Below are 23139 nucleotides of genomic sequence, written 5' to 3' on the forward strand. Positions count from 1 at the left end.
TGTAGTCATGCTGCTAAGCCTCTAGGTGGCAGTCCAGTACTGTCAAAGAAATAGATGGGTTTTTCTGCTGGTAATGCACATTGGTGTTTCTGCTTCTACGAAGATGACCTTCATCTGCCAGTGATCCTGTCTTTTCCTTTCATTATTTCCCCTTTTGACCTAATCTTGAAACACTTGATCACTAATTATATCTGACATCAAAGTGAAATTGTGGGGAGCTACAGGGTGCTGGATCAGGTCTATGGTACTGCAGAATCTTAGCATGGCATTTTTATGATAATAAAAACATTAGAATATTAAGAATTTCTGTTCATAGATTGACACATTATTAGAAATTGAGTGTTGAATAATATTTCAAATTATCACAAGTTTAAATATTCACAATCCATAGGTTGCATTTATTATTTCTTAATTAATATAGATCTTTACTTCCCCTTAGCATTTTGATGTTTCCCTATGATGGGTAGGCTTATTATTGAGGCACGTTCAAGAAGATGCTAGTCAATTTTCCATCCCTTTACACTGTCGAACCATTTAAACCTGACGTGAGACTTTGACCCTTTGCCTCTGTTGGGGAGTTGGATTCCCTTATGAGCTACTTAACTTTGCTTCTTTCTATGACTTCAGCCTGGATTCTTAACACTAGACAGCCTCTTTGAAAATGTATAACCCTGGCCTTGAGGGGGATAAGAAGTGGGAATTTTTATTCTCAGAGCAAATCCTTCATCACTAGTGAACAGTCAACCCAAAGCCTTGTTCCAGCAAGGCTTTACTGCTGTTACCAGGGTGATTGATGGACTGAATGCTTGAAAGTTTGTGGATTGTCACCTGAATTGGTGTGTTCCTCTGTATTCCCCCTGCCACCATTCTAGTTCAGTCAGGGATCATTGCACATGCCTCCTAGCTACTTTCCTTTTTACCTGTATGGCTCTGTGTTTCTTTCTAACTCACAATTCTTCAATGTCTCCCCATTGTCAAATGAACAGTCCAGACTCTCTAGCTACCTCTCTTGATGTAGTTCTGAGACATTTTCACAGTGCCCCGATAATATGTCGATATCTGACCAGGGATTCTTAATATTCTAGACTGTCTTTATTGTTGTTATAAAAATTGCAGGCTCCCTGTGGAATATTATAGTCTGCAGAAGACTGGACTGACTGACTACTCAGTATTCTCTAAAGAAATGTTAAGGCTTTTCAGTCTCTGTGCTTTTACTCACCATTTCCTGTCCCACCTTCATTTCATAGAGATCTTACCAATTCTTCAGAATCTGGCTGAAATTTAACCAATCTTAATAAATGTTTATCTATACTCTGTGCCAGAAGCAATCTCCCTTTCTTTATCACCTATAATGCTTTGTTTTTGTCACTTTTATGGCATTTGTAATGCTTTTTATTACAGTTATTTGTTTATATGTCTTATCTCTCCCGCTGGATTGCAGGCTTTTTAAAGGACAGGGATTTTATCATATTCATATTTTTATTTCTCTCAATATCAAGGACACAACAGACCAGCAATACATTTTGAGACACAATGTTTTTTAATGCATACATATAATCCTTTTTATGTAAAAGCATATGTGCATAACATATTAAATCAGACTTTTTCTGTTGTCATAAAATTCTTTGTCCCCAAAGCTGAGGACAATAGATAATAAGTACTCCCTTTTTTTTTTTTCCTACTTCCTTCCTCCTCCTCCTCCTCCCCCTCCTCCCCCTCCCCCCCCTTCTTCTTCTTCTTCTCTTTCTTCTTCTTTTTCTTCTCCTTTTGGTAGTAGGGATTGAACCTAGGGGCATTCTACCACTGAGATACATCCCCAGACAGAATTTTGTTAAGTTGCTGAGGCTGGCCTCAAACTTGTAACCCTCCTGCTTTAGATTCCTGAGTTGCTGGGATCACATGCATGTACCACCGACACACAGCCTCCCTTATTTTCAGGAGAAGTGCTGGTACATTCCTAAAGGACTTGAGATAAGATACTGGTCCAGGGTCTGCCATCATCAGTAGTCTACTTAAGTCAGGCCTGGACATTTTTAGAGAGGGGAATTATTTGAAGGGAGCTTGTATAGAAGGATATTTGAGTGTTCCCCATAAGACAGGTCAAGGGAGCCATAGGAGATCCTGTCCGTGGGGCTCAAGAGAAATTTGTAAGAAGGGGAGATTGATATTTCACTCTTCTGCTATTTGTCTGCCGAACTGCAAACAATGCACAGGTGTGGATGTGAGGGATTTTATGTGAGAACTGGATCCTGGTGCCAGGATTTTGGGGCCAAATGTAGAATAAAACTGGTGGCTATCTTTTGCTTGGAAATCCTGACTTTGGGGAATTGCCTGAGAGAAGGCAACAGTGGAAATGGGTCAGGGAAGAGATTGTAGGTCCTATGAGCCAAGTAGATGCTGAGAAGGGTGTTGCTAGTCTTGAAAAGCGTCTCGCCCAAGAGGGTTACTTGTCCGATGGAGGGGCTCCAGCAGCAAGTGGCTGTGGGTAAACCACCAGGAAGCAGATACTGGGAGTGGAGTTGGTGTCAGGGAATAGTAAAGTGGGAGCTACCCACGGAGTGGGAGAGGTGTCTCTAAAAAGGTCTGAAAATAATGTCCTAATCCCAAGAGAGAACTGGAATTTCGTCGCTTGCCTTGACAGTGGGGAATTAATGCAAGAGTATCAGGTAGGTGAAAAGGACATTTCTTTTCATCTCTTCTTATTGGGTCCAACTTCTTTGTCAGAGTCAGAGCAACGGAAGAAGGTGACACAAGGAATGTAAAGAATAAGCCACATGCTCTACCTTCCCACCTCCACAGGACTTTCATCCTTAGTTCAGTTCTGAGATGGGGAGAAGATAAAATGTTTAGGTAGCTGAAAAGTGACTGGCAAAGCCATAAGATTCACTTAGGATACACAAGGAAAGGGGAGACAGCTCAAAGAATGAGTTTAAAGGAGACGGTATGGAAAAATAGAGCTGTTTCCTAATTGTTTCCTGCCAGGTTTAGTCATTAAGTAAAATAGATCGAGCAACCATCTATCTTTCATAAGATTACATATGTCATTTAAGTTTTTATTTTTGTTTATATTTTTAAAAATGGATAGGTAGTGCATGAAATCTGATGTAAAATAATCTAATTTCTAATAGAAAATTTAAAAAGTAGAAGTTTTAGAAACAAATAAAAATTATCCACAATTTACCCATGTATGTAACTATCAGTGATATTTTAATATTTTTCCTTGTATGTTTTCTATTTATGATTATTTCTAAACACAATTCCAATAACATATGTGCAATTTTGTGTCCTGTTTATTTAAGGTAGCATTCTTCCATGGCTATAAATATCTTAGAAATAGTGGAGGAGCTAGATTAGTTACAACATGTGATTTGTATAGGCTCTTGTAATAAATTTTTATGTTTCCCAAGCTTCTCTGTTTGTGTTTGTTTTTAGAGACAGTGTCTCACTACATTGTCCAGGCTGGATTCAAGCAATCCTCCCGCCTCAGCCTCTCAGGTAGCTGGGAATACAGATGCATACCACCATACCACACTTGTTTTTGCAGGTTTCTATGATAATTTCCTTTGTCTAACCTTCCATATTTCCAGTTACTATATAAGAAGACATAATATAGGCATTAAAAAGAGAAGGCCCTGACTGGCTCTTAAGAGCTTACAGTGTAATGGGGCAAGGCATACCTAAAAGATGATATGATACTATTTTGTATGTGTGATGATAGCGATATGAACAGGCTATTACAGAGAGAGAAAGAAAGCATTCCTAGTCCAGTCCAGGAGGCTGTGGGGAGAGATGGGCCAGTGGAAAGTCAAAGGGAATGCATTGGATGGTTGGTGAGGGTATGGGGAGAAGGGAGAGAGTGTGGGACACAGGCAGGAAGGTAAGAAACAACACTGTGTAGGGTATGGGGATGGGAAAGAAGATTATAAAGACCTCATATTGAAATAGGAATTATAGCAGACCTAGTTGCTAGGGATGTTGTAAGTATTAAATGAGATCTTATACATTGATTAGTAAGATACCTGACAGTAAGCCCTGAAATGTGGCTAAGACTTTCATTGCCATCCACATTGTAATTGCCCCAACTCTATGTTTTTATGTTAATAGAATCTGCCCTAGCTCTCTTTTATACCATTGTATTAGTCAATATTCTCTGAAGAAATAACCAATAGGATGTGTATATGTATATTCATGTACATACATTTCTTTATTTTGGGAATTGGCTCATGCTCATGAGATTATGGAGATCAAGAAGTCCTATGATTTTGCCATCTACAAATTCCTAGTTCTCATGCAAAGACCTGGGAATGGGGAAGGGTGGAGGGAGACTGCAGTGGAGTTCAAAGTCTTGAGAACTGAGGGATCTGATGTTGAGGGGCAGGAGGAAATGGATATCCCAGCTCAGGAAGAGAGAGGGAGAAAGAATTTGCCCTTCCTTTTTTTTTTTTTTTTTTCTGTTTACCCCCTCAGTGAGCTGGATGATGCCCACACACTTTGTGAGGGTGGATGTTCTTTACTCAATGTACTTATTCAAGTGCTAGTCTTTTCTGAAAATGCCCTCACAGACACACTCAGAAATACTGCTTTAACATTATCTGGGTGTCCCTTAGCCCAGTCAAGTTGAAACATTAAAATTAGCCATTGTGACTAATTCTTGGATGGCTGTTGGCAATTCCCATCATCACAGTAAAACCAGTTCTTTCATAGGTCACAGTGCTTTACACACACCGAGAGTTTATGCAATTGGCCAGGGAGCCTGTCTTCAAAGGCCATGTCCCAACCAAAGTAGTATAGATCCTCACCACATATTCTTATCATTTCTTTTCAATCCCAGAGATAAAACTGTCTACTTCTCTTCTTTCAGAGGAGACTGATTTGAACTGAAACAGTTCTACAATCAGACTGATAGTCTGTGGTAATAACCAACATGAACACATTGAAACATTATTAATTCATAAGCTGGTAACAGGCTCTGATTCAGGTCCTGTAGTTGTTAAAGTCTAACTCTCATCTGTTGTGGTTTATTTTATTTATTTTTTCATTTAAAAAAATTTGTTCTTTTAGTTTGTTGTTTATTTTTGACTTTGTGTGTTTTCTCACCTCTTTATAATGTCCCTCATTTAATGCTTTATTGACATTAACTCATTCATATGGATGAGCAATAAAATTTAAATTAAAACAAAAGGTGTCTATCCGTTTTTTGGGGGGGAGGTACTAGGAATTGAACCCAGGATTGTGTAACCACTGAACCCAGGATTGTGTAACCACTGAACCCAGGATTGTGTAACCACTGAGCCACATTCCCAGCCCTTTTTAATATTTTATTTAGGCAGGGTCTTGCTAAGTTGCTTAGGGCCTTGCTAAGTTGCTGAGGCTGGGTTTGAACTTGCAGTTCTCCTGCTTCAAACTCCCAAGCCGCTGGGATTACAGGCATGTATCACTGTGCCCATCTATATCCATTTTTTACTAGAAAAAAATATAGTGGGCATCTAGACAGACAGGTTTATGCTTTGCAATTGAACTTGAGAAGGTTTCTCAACTGATAGAGTCGATAGAGCAAGTGTGATAGAGAATAACAGCTTCCCAAAGAGAGATATTTGAAGATGCTGTGCTGCTCACTTTGTAGATGGAGGAAGGAACCATGAGCCAAGAAATGCAGGTGGCTACTCAAAGCTAGAAAAGGTAAGAAAATATTTTCCTTTATGGTTCCAAAAGCAACCTAGTCAGCAGACACTGGGTAAAAATTCCACTTAGTGCTTCTGAGCTCTATAACTAAAGAATAAATTAGTGTAGTTTTAAGTCATTCAGTTGTGGTAATTTGTTTCAGCAATAGAAAACTAGTACGGCAAGTGTGAAGAGGATGTAACAGCACTCAGCCCAAGGCTGCTTACAGTTACTAGATTAAGTTCTATAGCTGTATAAAGCCTAGACTGGGAATAATAGAGCTGTTTTGGATGGAGAGTTTCAGAAGCTTGGTCAGCACAAGAGTTTCGTGTTTTTCGGTTGTTTTCAATCCCCTCATTAGTAGTTTGCATTAGCATTGAATAGTGTCAAAGGCCAAGTGGGCTAAAGATCTCTGAATTTGGCAGACATATTGGTGAAAAAGTTTTCATTAATGCAATAGAACACAATAGGAAAGGACAAAAAACATTTGTAAAGATAGTTTTTTATAATAAGGGAAAATTAAGCTATTGAATCAAGCAGAGCTGGAAAATAATACATGATATAGCAGTTGGTAGTTCATGTAGCAATTTAATAGTTTCATTTAAAATTATTTTTCAGAATGATTTTTCATGGCAGAAATAGAAAAGAACTGTAATCTTTCTTTTTAATGGTTGAGAAACTCAGGTGAAGAATTATTTGTCATTGCCCAAGGTCACATGGCTGGCAAATGTCTGCTAAAGTTTGAACTTAGGCCTTATTTCTCCAAAACTAAGTGCTCTTTTCAGTACTCTTGCTGTGTCAGGAGGACACTATAAAAATCAATAGTGCTTTGAGTTATTTCCCCAAAAATGACACTACCAGAGAGACTAATTCTAATAAATTATATGCTCAAACGAGATAATTTTACACCTTCAACTTCTAGTTGTATTCCTCAATATTTGAAACATCTTGTACTAATGATTGCAATCCATGAAATTATTATTATTTTTTTGGATTGTAAGATTGTAAGAGGAGGGACATTAGGTGGCTGATTTTATTAATCCCCAATTTGAACCCCTCCATGAAATCTCACCTTATTAGGGAATCCATGATTTGTACTACTAAAAATAAATTCCAAAGATATTCTGGGACTATTATGGGAGAGGTTTATTGGAATCATGAGCAAGACCTGGGCCACTAATATTTAACTTAAAATCTTTCAAAATAATCTTCAGCAGTAATTATGCATTTAGGATAGTGTTTCAAAGATGAATAGTATAATATAATATAATATAGTATAATGAATAGTATAATATAATATAATATAGTATAATAGTATAACTAATTTTGTATTTGTAAACCTAAATTTGAACATGATTTAAAGAATTTGAGTAATTAATTTTTTAAGGTACTGAAAATCTCATTCTTGCAACATGAGTTTTAAGAACCCAAGTATTTTTAAAAAAAATCCATCACCACTTAAGATATTTGCATGTGTGAGAATAAAGTAAAAGTGTAAGATTTTTTTAAGCTACTTGTTAATTTTCTGAAGATTACTTTCTTGGTAGTGGCTAAATTCATTCTCTTAGTTTTAATGTTCAAAGTAGTATAAAACCGAAAGAAAGATATCTTGATGTTGAAGACTTACATCATTACTTTAGGCCAGGGTTTCCTAAATTGCTGATTATGATAATTACCTGGAACACTTGTCAGAAATAAAACTCACATTTCTCAATTAGATTAATCAGACTGTGAGGTCTGGGAAACTAATTTTCACCCAGTGTTTGGTGATTTTGTGAGACATTTTGAGAACTGCTCAATACCAATGATTCTTACATCAAGTACAATTGGGAAACTTATTAAACACGTGTGTTTGTGGTTCCATGTACAAATACTCAGAATATAAAAGGTCCAAGAGATTCATTAATCACCTTTGCAAAAATAGTGATTCAGGATGCTTAGCATCAAGGCAGAATGACAGTGAGAGAGGTCTGTGGTCATTGGGGATTGGACAGTTTATCATGTTGGGAGGCAATACTGAGAAGACAGAATAGGAAAGAGTCTCAAGCCAGAAATCATGGGTAGAGATTCATTGTCACTAGAAAAACTCTCAAGACTTGAGAATAAAAGCCTGACTTTAAAATACAGACCATGATCCAGGATAGCGGACTAGAGGGTGACTGCTTCTCCAGTCACTCCAGAAACCAGGATTCAAGAAGGGGAGGCATTGAGAGACTCAGACTAAAATAGAGCCACAGGGTGAGTCTCCCCCCACGGGTGAAGCTCGGCCTGGGCGGCAGGCCCGGATAGGGGCAGCTTATCAGAGCAGGGCAGGGCAGCTAGAGTCTTCCCCAGGTAGCCCTGCTCACTCTGGTGGTGGGCCTCCTCCCACACGGCCAGCTTCTCAGAGCAGGCCCCCCCAGTGAGAGCCTTTCTGTACAGAGCCAGCTCCAAGCCTGGGAACAGTAATGGGCTAGGGGCAGCTTTCTTCAGAAGCTCTGCATTATCAAGCTCCTCCAAGACTTCAGGCTACTGAAGGCTGGGAGGTGATACACTGGAAATCTACAGGGACACTATAAGTCAATAGAGGAAATCTGCAATATCTCAGAGTTCCACTGACATCTGACCAATATGAGAAACAAGGGAAGAAAATGTCCAAAACAAATTTAGATACTATATCAATAAAACCCAATGACAGCACAGCACAAGAAATGTCAGAAGGGAGATTAGAATGTACATAATTAAAACAATCAGGGAAGCAAATGAGGAGATGAAAGAGCAAATGCAGGCATTGAAGGAGGAGATGAAATAGCAAATGCAGGCATTAAATGATCGCACCAATCAACAGTTAAAAGAGGAAACACGGAAAGCAAGAGATCATTTCAATAAAGAGTTAGAGATACTGAAAAAAAAAAAAAGAAATCCTTGAAATGAAAGAAAACAATAAACCGAGTTAAAAACTCCATAGAACGCATAACCAATAGGATAGAACACCTGGAAGACAGAACCTCAGACATTGAAGACAAATATTTAATCTTGAAAACAAAATTGAAGAAACAGAGAAGATGGTAAGAAATCATGAACAGAATCTACAAGAATTATGGGATATCATGAAAAGGCCAAATTTAAGAATTATTGGGATTGAGGAAGGCTTAGAGAAACCAAACCAAAGGAATGCACAACCTATTCAATGAAATAATATCAGAAAATTTCCCAAATCTGAAGAATGAAATGGAAAACCAAGTACGAGAGGCTTATAGGACTCCGAATATACAAATTACAACAGACCCACACCAAGTCACATATTATGAAAATACCTAACATACAAAATGAAGACAGAATTTTAAGTCCGTGAGAGAAAGAACCAAATTACATTTAGGAGGAAACTAATAAGAATATCAAGAAGATTTTTCAATCCAGATCCTAAAGCTAGAAGGGCCTGGAACAACATTTACCAACTCCTGAAAGAAAATGGATGCCAACCAAGATCTTATCATCCCAGCAAAACTTACTTTCAGATTTGATGACAAAAATAAGATCCTCCCATGATAAACAAAAGCTAAAGGAATTTACAAAAAGAAAGCCGGCATTACAGAACATTCTCAGCAAAAATATTCCATGAGGAAGAGATGAAAAACAACAAGGCAAATCAGCAACGGGAGGAACTAGGCCTAAGGAATAGCCAAATAAGGAGAAACCAGATCATGTCAAAAAACCAAAAATGAGTCAAATGACTGGGAATACAAATCATATCACATTAATAACCCTGAATGTCAATGACCTGAATTCATCAATCAAAAGGCATAGGACTGGCAGATTGGATTAAAAAGAAAATCCAACAATAGGCTGCCTGCAAGAGACTCATCTCATAGAAAGAGATACCCATAGACTAAAGGTGAAAGGATGGGAAAAATCATACCATGCACACGGAAACAGCAAAAAAGCTGGAGTATCCATCCTCATTTCAGATAATGTGGACTTCAAACCAAAACTAGTCAGAAGGGATAAAGAAGGACATTACATACTGCTTAAGGGAAGCATAAATCAGCAAGACATAACAATCATAAACATCTATGCCCCGAACATTGGCTCATCCATGGACGTCAAACAAATCCTTCTCAATTTCAGAAATCAAATAGACCACAACACAATAATATTAGGCAATTTTAACACACCTCTCTCACCGCTGGATAGATTGTCCAAACAAAAATTGAACAAAGAAACCATAGATCTCAATAACACAATCAACAATTTAGACTTAACCCACTTATATAGAATATACCATCCAACAAAGAACGAATACACTTTCTTCTCAGCAGCACATGGACCCTTCTCTAAAACAGACCATGTCTTATGCCACAAAGCTACTGTTAGTAAATACAAGAAGATAGAGATATACCTTGTACTCTATCAGATCATAATGGATTGAAATTAGAAATAAATGACAGAATAAAAAACAGAAACTTCTCCAATACCTGGAGATTAAATAATACACTATTATATGATGAATGGATAACAGAAGACATCAGGACAGAAATAAAAAAATTCTTAGAAGTAAACGAGAACAAAGACACATCATATCAAAATCTCTGGGACACTATGAAAGCAGTACTTAAAGGAAGATTTATTTCATGGGGCGCATTCAACAAAAGAAGTAGAAATCAACAAATAAACGACTTAACACTACAGCTCAAAGCCCCTAGAAAAAGAAGAGCAGACCAACACCAAAAGTAGTAGAAGACAGGAAATAGTTAAAATCAGAGCCAAAATCAACGAAATTGAAACAAAAGAAACAATCGGAAAAATTAACAAAGTAAAGAGTTGGTTCTTTGAAAAAATAAACAAAATTGATGAACCCTTAGCCACACTAACAAAGAGGAAAGAGGGAGAAACTCAAATCACTAAAATTCGGAATGAACAAGGAAATATCACAACAGACACGAGTGAAATACAAAACATAATTAGAAGCTATTTTGAAAATGTATACTCCAACAAAACAGAAAACCTCGAAGACATCAACAAGTTTCTAGAGACATATGAATTACCTAAACTGAACCAGGAGGACATACACAACTTAAATAAATCAATTTCAAGCAATGAAATAGAAGAGGTCATCAAAAGCCTACCAACAAAGAAAAGTCTGGGACCAGATGGGTTCTCAGCAGAGTTCTACAAAACCTTTAAAGAAGAGCTCATTCCAATACTTCTCAAAGTATTCCATGAAATAGAAGAGGAGGGAACCCTCCCAAACTCATTCTATGAAGCCAATATCACCCTGATACCTAAACCAGACAGAGACACTTCGAGGAAAGAAAATTTCAGACCGATATCCTTAATGAACATCGACGCAAACATTCTCAACAAAATTTAAGCAAATCGCATACAAAAATATATGAAAAAGATAGTGCACCATGATCAAGTGGGTTTTATCCCAGGGGTGCAAGGTTGGTTCAACATCTGGAAATCAATAAATGTCATTCACCATATCAACAGACTTAAAGTTAAGAATCACATGATTATTTCAATAGATGCAGAAAAAGCATTCGATAAAATACAGCATCCCTTCATGCTCAAAACACTAGAAAAAATAGGGATAGTGGGAACATTCCTTAACATTGTAAAGGCCATCTACGCTAAGCCCATGGCCAATATCATTCTAAATGGTGAAGAACTGAAAGCATTCCCCCTAAAAACTGGAACAAGGCAGGGATGCCCTCTTTCACCACTTCTATTCAACATCGTCCTTCAGACTCTAGCCAGAGGCAATTAGACAAATCAAAGAAATTAAAGGGATATGAATTGGAAAAGAAGAACTCAAACTATCCCTGTTCGCTGATGACATGATTATATATTTAGAGGAACATGGAAATTCCACCAGAAAACTCTTAGAACTCATAAGTGAATTCAGTAAAGTAGCAGGTTACAAGATCAATGCTCATAAATCCAATGCATTTTTATACATAAGTGATGAATCTTCAGAAAGAGAAGTTAGGAAACTACCCCATTCACAATAGCTTCGAAAAAAATAAAATACTTGGGAATCAATCTCACAAAAGAGGTGAAAGACCTCTACAATGAAAACTACAGAACACTAAAGAAAGAAATTAAAGAAAACCTTAGAAGATGGAAAGATCTCCCATGTTCTTGGCTAGGCAGAATTAACATTGTCAAAATGGCCATTCTACCAAGACACGATACAGATTCAATGCAATTCCAATTAAAATCCCAATGATGTACCTTACTGAAATAGAGCAAGCAATTATGAAATTCATCTGGAAGAATAAAAAACCCAGAATACTAAAGCAATCCTCAGTAGAAAGAGCGAAGCAGGGGTATCGCAATACCAGATCTTCAACTCTATTACAAAGCAATAATAACAAAAACGGCATGGTATTGGTACCAAAATAGACAGGTAGATCAATGGTACAGAATAGAGGACATGGACACAAACCCAAATAAATACAATTTCTCATACTAGACAAAGGGGCCAAAAATATGCAATGGAGAAAAGATAGCCTCTTCAACAAATGGTGCTGGGAAAACTGGAAAACCATATGCAACAGAATGAAATTAAGCCCCTATCTCTCACCATGCATGAAACTAAACTCAAAATGGGATTAAGGACCTTGGAATCAGACCAGAGACCCTGCATCTTATAGAAGAAAAAGTAGGTCCAGATCTTCAACATGTTGGCTTAGGATCAGACTTCCTTAACAGGACTCCCATAGCACAAGAAATAAAAGCAAGAATCAATAACTGGGATAGATTCAAACTAAATAGCTTTCTCTCAGCAAAGGAAACTATCAGCAATGCGAAGAAAGAGCCTACAGAGTGGGAGGATATCTTTGCCACTCATACTTCAGATAGAGCACTAATCTCCAGAATCTATAAAGAACTCAAAAAACTCTACACCAAGAATACAAATAATCCAATCAACAAATGGGCTAAGGAAATGAACAGACACTTCACAGAAGAAGATGTACAAGCAATCAACAGATATGTGAAAAAATATTCAACATCTCTAGTAATAAGAGAAATGCAAATCAAAACTACCCTAAGATTCCATCTCACCCCAATTAGAATGGCGATTATCAAGAACACAAGCAACAATAGGTGTTGGCGAGGATGTGGGGAAAAAAGGTACACTGATACGTTGCTGGTGGGGTTGCAAATTAGTGTACCACTCTGGAAAGCAGTATGGAGATTCCTCAGAAAGCTTGGAATGGAACCACCATTTGACCCAGCTATCCCACTCCTTGGCCTATACCCAAAGGACTTAAAATCAGCCTAGTACAGAGATACAGCCACATCAATGTTCATAGCTGCTCTATTCACTATAGCCAGATTGTGGAACCAACCTAGTTGTACTTCAGTTGATGAATGGATAAAGAAACTGTGGCATATATATACAATGGAATATTACTCCGCCATGAGGAATGACAAAATTATGGCATTTGCAGGCAAATGGATGAAATTGGAGAATATCAAGCTAAGTGAGATAAGCCAATCTCAAAAACTAAAGGATGAATGATCTCGCTGATAAGCAGATGAGGATGTATAATGGGCGGTGGGAGGGTTTAACGTTAGGTTTATGGTTAGGCTTAGGGTTAGGGATAAGGAGGGTGGTGAGAATGAAGGAAGGAAGGACTGTATAGAGGGAAAAGAGGGGGGGGGGGGGGTGGGGAGGAAAGGAAAAAATAACAGAATGAATCAAACAACATTACCCTATGTAAATTTATGATTACACAAATGGTATGCCTTGACTCCATGTAAAAATAGAGAAACAACATGTATCCTGTTTGTTTACAATAAAAAGTAAAAAAAATAAAATAGAGACCATTTGAACTAAGGTGCAACTTATATACCTGTTGAAAAAATGGATTATTGTGGGTCTGGATTTTCCGGGTGCAGAGGGGTTATTGAAAAATTCTTAAAAAATGAAATAACTATAACGCAGGTATAGTTTTAAGAAAGGAATTGGAGATACAAAGAGGGAGTTATTGCTGCTCTATAGCAATAGTAGTTTCTGACTACAGGGACTTCTTAAGTTCTAAGTTATCTTCTTTTATAATCACTTTCTCAAAGTGATTTTTGGATTGTTTCCCAGAGTATGCAAGTTTATGGACCTATATAGATTGTGGATCAAAAGTCTGTAGGAGTGAGACTGGGAATAGCATTTTAAATAAGCTCTTAATGATTCTTATACATACTGAAGTTTAAAAATCATGACCTTATCAGAGGCCCTGAAGCTTGAAATATGTCCAGTCAGACATTTTACCTGGTAAAAATGCAAATCCAATGGGAAGGATTACACATTAACAGATTATCAGACACTAAATGAATTAGCTCTCTGGAGTAAAGCAGCTGAGAAAAGAATTTGGGGGAGGAGAAGGAGAAGGAAAGTGGAAAGCAAGTTGTATGAACTTTTCAGGTTGGGTCTATAGGTGTGGTTTTATATTAATATGAGGTAAGGGAAGCATTTAGAAGGATAAGAAAATTGGGCGCTTTGTTTATTGGTGGGCTCCAGTAGCACTGTTTGATGCAGAAGCTACTGGTGTGGCTGGGGCAGATCAGCTGTTGTTTCTGATTGTGCAGTGAAGAAACATTGTAGGGAGATCACGTATTAATGCTCTCTAAAAACTTAGGAAATACATTCAGTGTTGCTTAGAGTCTCTTAAATGTTATAGTTTTATTGTTGATTAAATACCCTTGGAAACCACTATGCTTTCAGGCTTTACTAGTTTAGGGACAACTGCTTCAAAGTATGTCACTATCTACAGAAAGCATCACTTCCTAATCTCTCTCTTAAAAGGGGTCCTCTAGATAATACTGTTTGGCTTTGAGAAACATGCCAGTGGATTACCAGGGAGTCGACAGAGGGAGAGGTTTGAAGTACCCTCAGAGCTCATGTTTTGTTGCAGCAGGGCACGTGCCTCTCTAAAGTTAGAGAGATCAGAATAAATACATGGATCAATTATCTGTGAAACTCTTACCATAAGATTTGGCTAAGAAGTGGAATTTAAGGATTTGACCTAGTATCTCATGAGGAAGAAATTGTAAGTTGCAAACTGACATACTACAACATCTGGCTTGAGGTAAAACTGCAATAACTGAAACTTTGGTTGGCACTTTGATTTTTTCTTCCCTCCCTCCATCCCTAGTTTCTCTCTCTCTCTCTCTCTTTCTCTTGCAATACTGTATCAAATCCAAGGCCTTGCCCATGCTTGCAAATACTCTACCACTGAGCTACTCCCCCAGTCTAGCATTGTTGGGAGAAATCCTAGTTCTTGGCTGGCAGCAGTGAACGTCTCAGTGTGTAGGAAAACTTGCAGGGAGGACCATTCCACTTCTCCCACCTAGGAAAGTAAACAACTGCCCAAGTTGACTCAGTGTTACCAAGGGAACCCGTATAGACCCTGGTGGTCTGATCCCCCATGGCGCATTGTGATCGGGCAAGAAACCTATAAAATGTATAACTGTTCCTGCAATACGAGTTTGCAGGCTCCTCACCACAAGCCTGCTTCCACCCAACTTCCAGAGTCTGGGTCTTGACTCCATGCCCTTACCCCAAGAATGAGCTAGCCCGGCAGAAAAGAAACTACACAGCATCATGATTATTAGAGCAGGGAAATCAGGTGGCAATTTGTCAATATATCTCTGAAGGCCTAGGAAGAGGGTGCTCTGATTCTCATGACTAGTTATTTTGACAGAAATATTCCTACACTGAAGAAAAGATTTTTTTTTTTTACTGCATTTTGATTCATTGCACACAAATGGGTACATAATTTCGTTCTATGGTTGTACACAATGTAGATTCATACAATTCGTGTAATCATACATATACATAAGGTAATGATGTCTGTCTCATTCCACCATTTTCATATGCCCCTCCCTCTCATTTTCTTCTACATATTCTAAAGTTCCCCATTATTCTCTCATTCCTCACCCCCACCCCCATTAGATATCATCCTTCACTTATCAGGGAAAACATTCAGCCTTTGGTTTTTTTTTTTTTTTGAGTTTTAAGGGAATTTTATATGTGACAAGTAATTTCAAAATATGATACATATGGACAAAGCTTAGTAATTTAGGATTTACTTTTGTAAAACCATGAGAAATATTAAATGTTATATTTGCATTTTGAAAATTGTAACATAAATATAAAACACGAAACATCCAAAGTTAACACTGATATACCACACCCAACTTGGATTTAGATACTGAGCGTTTTATATTTTATAGAAAGAAATTCTCTGTTAGTTAATGCTTATAGTATATACTACAATCCTGCCAAAATCCTTCATGAAATTAAAAGGTTGTATTAAACATAGTTATTTCTTTTCTTGAACATTCTAAAACATGCCATTTTTGGATTAACCTTCAAATTTTCAGAACAAAAAAGATATACAAATAGAGCATATATTTTAACACAGGATAAATCTGTTTACAATTATGAACAAAAATACCTTCAATTTTAAGACATTAAAAAAAAAAAAAAAAAAAAACCCCTAAGCAAATAAAAGGTATTTTGGGTCAAGTTATTTCTTAGTACAAATAATATATCATGTCAAACAGTTTTTCAGCCAACAGCATTAAAAAATTTGACATTATTAATTGTTAAACAATACATTTACATGGTGAAATAAGATATAAGACAACTTACAGAAACAAAAAAACTCAAAAGTATTCCAACTCCTAAAATAAGAAGGAAGAAATCACAAATTAAAAAATTTAAAATGTTTCTTGGAAAATTTTATGCCTTACTTGTACTCTCAAATTCACTTGAACTGCTTGACATATATAGTTTTAATACTTAAGAGACTGTAGCTAAATTATTTAATAATATTTATAGAATGTTACCTCTCTGGGTAGACATGTTTCACACAATAGTTCTTAATTAAGAACAATCACTTGATAGTTTTAATCGCAACTTATGATTGACTGATAAATGGATTAACAATCTATTTAGTAATTTAGACCAATACAAGGAATAATCTGATAAATGCTCACTGTGCAATTCTGTCAACTGGTAAAGTCAAGAATTTGACAGATATTTCACTCAGTTGGATTACATGTTTCCATGTGTGTTATGGGTCAACAAAAATAGGTATAGAATGTCAAGCTTTTTCCTGTATCTTTTTTTGTTTGTTTGTTTTAAAGAGCAGTTCAATGATTTGGTGGGGGGCATTGGTTAGTATATACAGAGAACAGGAAAAGCATAAAATGTCACTTAACATCAATGCCAGTTCTTATCTCATTAGGGCAATAACTAAGGATATTACCAATTTTTGTGTTATTTCCTTTTCTTTAGAACATAAATCAAAGTCATTAAATTGAACTTGAGGTGTATACATAATACATACACAACCTTAAGCAAAATACTTTTTTTCATAAGTAACATGACATTTAAATATTGGAAACAGTATCTGTGCTGATTTGTATTTTGACTTGGAACAAGAAGAGAACAACATTCAATTAGGGAGGGGTATACTGATAATAAAGCTCTTAAAATTCAAAACATCTTCCTCTCCCTTTGTACTTACCACAGGCTATACATTGTCCTGAGAGGATTCATTGAGAAAAAATTTCAATCACAGCTTTAATAAAGTACTTTGGAAGGAACTAATGAGAAAGCAAATTGGAAGGTGAGACTTCATCTTGTTTCAAATAAGTGGTCTTAATTTTTCTTCTTATAGAAAAAAATTGAAATCAGTTATTATAAATATATCTAAACCATTAATTTTGCAGCTTTCAGGTAAAGTCCAGCACTTTGTTTATGCAAAGTCTATGAGAGGAGGTCAGTAGAGATCATCTAATCTTAAATCGCAACATCATCCATTCAAGTCCTTGGCATAACCCCTCGCCAGTAAGAGCACAGCATGCCTGGCTATGCCACTGATGATCTTTAATAGAAGTTAGCTTCAAGAACTGGGAGATTTCTGCTACACTCATGCATTCTTTAACATCTTGTTTATTAGCAAAAATCAGTAATCCAGCTTTTCTTAGGTCCTCATGTGCTAACATTTTGTAGAGTTCTTCTCTAGTTACAGAAATCCTCTCTCTGTCTGTACTGTCCACAACTTACTATTACAAAACTCTGTATTAGTATAATAAGTATTCCAGGAAGAACGAAGAGATTCTTGGCCACCAATATCCCACATTAGGAAACGTGTATATTAATCACTATCTCTTCATTACTTCCTATAGTAGGGGATGTATGTACAACTTCATTCATAGAAAATGGTAAAGGATGGTAGTTTTTCCTGCATTATCCAATCCAACAATGATAACTTTGTGCTCCTGGTGATTGAACAGTCTCCATATTCTGTGTGAAAAGAATTTCCATTCTCGAGCAGCGGACCCCTCCAGCCACCCGGGCGCCTGGCCTCCCCTGGCTCAGGCTAAAGGATAGAGAGACGCGCTGGAGCCTCCGCCTCTGCTGCTGGTTGCTGCCGTTCTGCACTGGCCGCTGGCCCGCTTCCAGGGAACCCGAGGGAGGCCAAAACCCATGTCGCCCTGCCCTGCGTGAGGCCCCGCCGCTTGCCGCCAGGGCACTCGCCTGCTCGGGGACATCGCCGCTGCGTTGTCTGTGACGAGCCTCACGGGCCACCATCCTCCCCCAGCTCCTCTCGGGGGGCTCAGCCTTTGGTTGTTCTGGGCTTGGCTTATTTCACTTAGCATGATATTCTCCAATTCCATCCATTTATTTGCAAATGCCATAATATTATTCTTCTTTATGGCTCAATAGTATTCCATTGTGTATATATACCAGAGTTTCTTCATCCATTCATCTGTTGAAGGCATCTAGGTTGGTTCCACAATCTAGCTATTATAATTGAGCTACTATAAACACTGATGTGGCTGTGTTCCTGTAGTTTGGCTGATTTTAGGGTCCTTGGGTATAAACTGAGGAGTGGGATAACTGGATCAAAATGTGGGTCCATTCCAAGTTTTCTAGGATTCTCCATACTGCTTTCCACAGTGGCTGCACCAATTTGCGACTCTACCAGCAATGTAAAAGTGTGCCTTTTTCTCCACATCCAAGCCAACATCTATTATTGTTTGTGTTCTTGATAATCGCCATTCTAATTGGACTAAGATAAATCTTAGAGTTGTTTAATTTTGCATTTCTCTAATTACTAGAGATTTTGAACACTTTTTCATATATTTATTAATTGCCTGTGTGTCTTCTTCGTAAAGTGTCTGTCCAGTTCCTTGGTCCATTTATTGATTGGGTTCTTGTATTTTTGGTGTAAAGTGTTGTAAGTTCTTTATAAATTTTGGAGATAAGTGCTCTATCTGAAGTGCATGAGGAAAAAGATTTTTCTCACCACTCTGTAGGCTCTCTCTTCACATTCTTGATTGTATCCTTTGCTGAGAAAAAGCTTTTAGTTTGAGTCCATCACATTTATTGATTCTTGCTTTGATTTCTTGTGCTTTGGGAGTCTTATTGAGGAAGTCTGATCCTAAGCCAACATGATGAAGATTCGGGCCTACTTTGTCTTCTATTAGGTGCAGGGTTCTCTGGTCTAATTCCCATATCTTTGGTCCACTTTTGAGTTGAGTTTTGTGCAGGGTGAGAGGTTAGGGTTTAATTTCATTTTACTGCACATGGATTTCCAGTTTTGCCAGCACCATTTGTTGAACAGGCTATCTTTTCTCCATTGTATGTTTTTGGCTCCTTTGTCTAGTATGAGTTGACTGTATTTATGTGGTTTTGTCTCTGTGTCTTCTATTCTGTACCATTGGTTCTGCCTGTCTATTTTGGTGCCAATAACATGCTGTTTTTGTTACTATGCTCTGTAGTATAGTTTAATGTCTGGTATTGTGATACCTCCTGTTTCACTTTTCTATTCAGATTGTTTTGGCTATTGGAGGTCTCTTGTTCTTCCAGATGAAGTTCATGATTGCTTTCCTCTATTTCTTTCTTTTTTTTTTTTAATATTTATCTCCTTAAAATGTAATGAGATTTTTTTTATTGAAAACAATGGATACATGTTTTTCTCTGTTGTACATGGAGTAAAGGCATACCATTTGTGTAATCATAAATTTACATAGGCTAATGTTGTTTGAATCATTGTTACTTTTTCCCTTCCCCCCACCCCTCCCACCCCTCTTTTCCCTTTATACAGTCCTTCCTTCCTCCATTTTTGCCCCAATCCCTAACCCTAACTCTAATCCTAACACTAACCCCTCCACCCCCCATTATGTGTCATCATCCACCTTATTAGTGATATAATTCGTCCTTTGGTTTTTTGAGATTGGCTTATCTCACTTAGCATGATATTCTCCGATTTCATCCATTTGCCTGCAAATGCCATATTTTATCATGCTTTATGGCTGAGTAATATTCTATATCACAGTTTCTTTATCCATTCATCAATTGAAGGACATCTAGGTTAGTTCCACAGTCCTGGCTATTGTGAATTGAGCAGCTATGAACATTGATGTGCTGTATCTCTGTAGTATGCTGATTTTAAGTCCTTTGGGTATAGGCCAAGGAGTGGGATAGCTGGGTCAAATGGAGGGTCCATTCCAAGTTTTCTGAGGAATCTCACACTGCTTTCCAGAGTGGCCTGCACTAATTTGCAGCCCCACCAGCAATGTATGAGTGTACCTTTCTCCCCCATCCTCGCCAACACCTGTTGTTGCTTCGTATTTTGATAATCGCCATTCTAATTGGGGTGAGATGGAATCTTAGGGTGGTTTTGATTTGCATTTCTCTTATTACTAGAGATGTTGAACATTTTTCCATATGTTTGTTGATTGCTTGTAGATCTTCTTCTGTGAAGTGTCTATTCATTTCCTTAGCCCATTTGTCGATTGGATTATTTGCATTCTTACTGTTGAGTTTTTTGAGATTCTTTATAGATTCTGGAGATTAGTGCTCTATCTGAAGTATGATTGGCAAAGATTTTCTCCACTCTGTAGGCTCTTTCTTCACATTGCTGAATAGTTTCCTTTGCTGAGAGAAAGCTTTTTAGTTTGAATCTATCCCAGTTATTGATTCTAGCTTTATTTCTTGTGCTATGGGAGTTCTGTGAGGAAGTCTGGTCCTAAGACCAACATGTTGAAGATTTGGACCTACTTTTTCTTCTATAAATCTGCAGGGTCTCTGGTCTGATTCCAAGGTCCTTAATCCCATTTTGAGTTTAGTTTCATGCATGGTGAGAGATAGGGGCTTTAATTTCATTCTGTTGCATATGGATTTCCAGTTCTCCCAGCACCATTTGTTGAAGAGGCTATCTTTTCTCCATTGCATATTTTTGGCCCTTGTCTAGTATGAGAAAATTGTATTTATTTGGGTTTGTGTCCATGTCCTCTATTCTGTACCATTGATCTACCTTTCTATTTTGGGTACCAATATCATGCCATTTTTGTTACTATTGCTTTGTACAGAGTGAAGATCTGGTATTGCGATACCCCCTGCTTTGCTCTTTCTACTGAGGATTGCTTTAGCTATTCTGGGTTTTTTATTCTTCCAGATGAATTTCATAATTGCTTGCTCTATTTCAGTAAGGTACATCATTGGGATTTTAATTGGAATTGCATTGAATCTGTATAGTGTCTTTGGTAGAATGGCCATTTTGACAATGTTAATTCTGCCTATCCAAGAACATGGGAGATCTTTCCATCTTCTAAGGTTTTCTTTAATTTCTTTCTTTAGTGTTCTGTAGCTTTCATTGTAGAGGTCTTTCACCTCTTTTGTGAGATTGATTCCCAAGTATTTATTTTGTTTGAAGCTATTGTGAATGGGGTAGTTTTCCTAACTTCTCTTTCTGAAGATTCATCACTTATGTATAAAAATGCATTGGATTTATGAGCATTGATCTTGTAACCTGCTACTTTACTGAATTCACTTATGAGTTCTAAGAGTTTTCTGGTGGAATTTCCAGGTTCCTCTAAATATATAATCATGTCATCAGCGAACAGGGATAGTTTGAGTTCTTCTTTCCAATTCGTATCCCTTTAATCTCTTTGGTTTGTCTAATTGCTCTGGCCAGAGTCTCAAGAACGATGTTGAATAGAAGTGGTGAAAGAGGGCATCCCTGCCTGTTCCAGTTTTTAGGGGGAATGCTTTCAGTTTTTCACCATTTAGAATGATATTAGCCATGGGCTTAGCATAACTGGCCTTTACAATGTTAAGGAATGTTCCCACTATCCCTATTTTTCTAGTGTTTTGAGCATGAAGGGGTGCTGTATTTTATCAATGCTTTTTCTGCATCTATTGAAATAATCATGTGATTCTTGAACTTTAAGTCTATTCATATGGTGAATTACGTTTATTGATTTCCTGATGTTGAACCAACCTTGCATCCCTGGGATGAAACCCACTTGATCATGGTGCACTATTCTTTTTATATATGTTTTTGTATGCGATTTGCTAAAATTTTGTTGAGAATTTTTGCGTCGATGTTCATTAAGGATATTGGTCTGAAATTTTCTTTCCTTGATGAGTCTCTGTCTGGTTTAGGTATCAGGGTGATATTGGTTTCATAGAATGAGTTTGGGAGGGTTCCCTCCTCTTCTATTTTATGGAATACTTGAGAAGTATTGGAATGAGCTCTTCTTTAAGGTTTTGTAGAACTCTGCTGAGAACCATCTGGTCCCAGACTTTTCTTTGTTGGTAGGCTTGATGACCTCTTCTATTTCATTGCTTGAAATTGATTATTTAAGTTGTGTATGTCCTCGCTGTTCAGTATAGGTAATTCATATGTCTCTAGAAACTTGTTGATTGTCTTCGAGGTTTTCTGTTTTGTTGGAGTATACATTTTCAAATAGCTTCTAATTATGTTTTGTATTCACTCGTGTCTGTTGTGATATTTCCTTGTTCATTCCGAATTTTAGTAATTTGAGGTTTTCTCCCTCTTTCTCTTTGTTAGCGTGGCTAAGGGTTTTATCAATTTTGTTTATTTTTCAAAGAACCAACCTCTTTATTTTGTTAATTTTTCCGATTGCTTCTTTTGTTTCAATTTCGTTGATTTCGCTCTGATTTTAACTATTTCCTGTCTTCTACTACTTTTGGTGTTGGTCTGCTCTTCTTTTTCTAGGGCTTTGAGCTGTAGTGTAAGTGTTTATTTGTTGATTTCTACGTCTTTTTTGAATGCGCCCCATTGAAATAAAGCTTCCTTTAAGTACTGCTTCATAGTGTCCCAGAGATTTTGATATGATGTGTCTTGTTCTCGTTTACTTCTAAGAATTTTTTTATTTCCGTCCTGATGTCTTCTGTTATCATTCATCATATAATAGTGTATTATTTAATCTCAGGTATTGGAGAAGTTTCTGTGTTTTATATTGTCATTTATTTCTAATTTCATCCATTATGATCTGATAGAGTACAAGGTATATCTCTATCTTCTTGTATTTGCTAACAGTAGCTTTGTGACATAAGACATTGTCTGTTTTAGAGAAGGATCTATGTGCTGCTGAGAAGAAAGTGTATTCGTTCTTTGTTGGATGGTATATTCTATAAGTGGGTTAAGTCTAATTGTTGATTGG

General features: G+C 37.2%; 1 pseudogene across 1 annotated transcript; it reads right to left on the reverse strand.

Moving 5' to 3' along the window:
- Positions 1 to 17386: 17386 nt before the first annotated feature.
- LOC306652934 (ADP-ribosylation factor-like protein 5A) lies at positions 17387 to 17986 on the reverse strand (annotated as a pseudogene). The gene has a single exon. The product of its transcript is annotated as an ADP-ribosylation factor-like protein 5A (transcript).
- Positions 17987 to 23139: the final 5153 nt, after the last annotated feature.

This window comes from Sciurus vulgaris (genome assembly GCF_902686455.1).
Source record: "Sciurus vulgaris genome assembly, chromosome: 2".
Classification (NCBI taxonomy): Eukaryota; Metazoa; Chordata; class Mammalia; order Rodentia; family Sciuridae; genus Sciurus; species Sciurus vulgaris.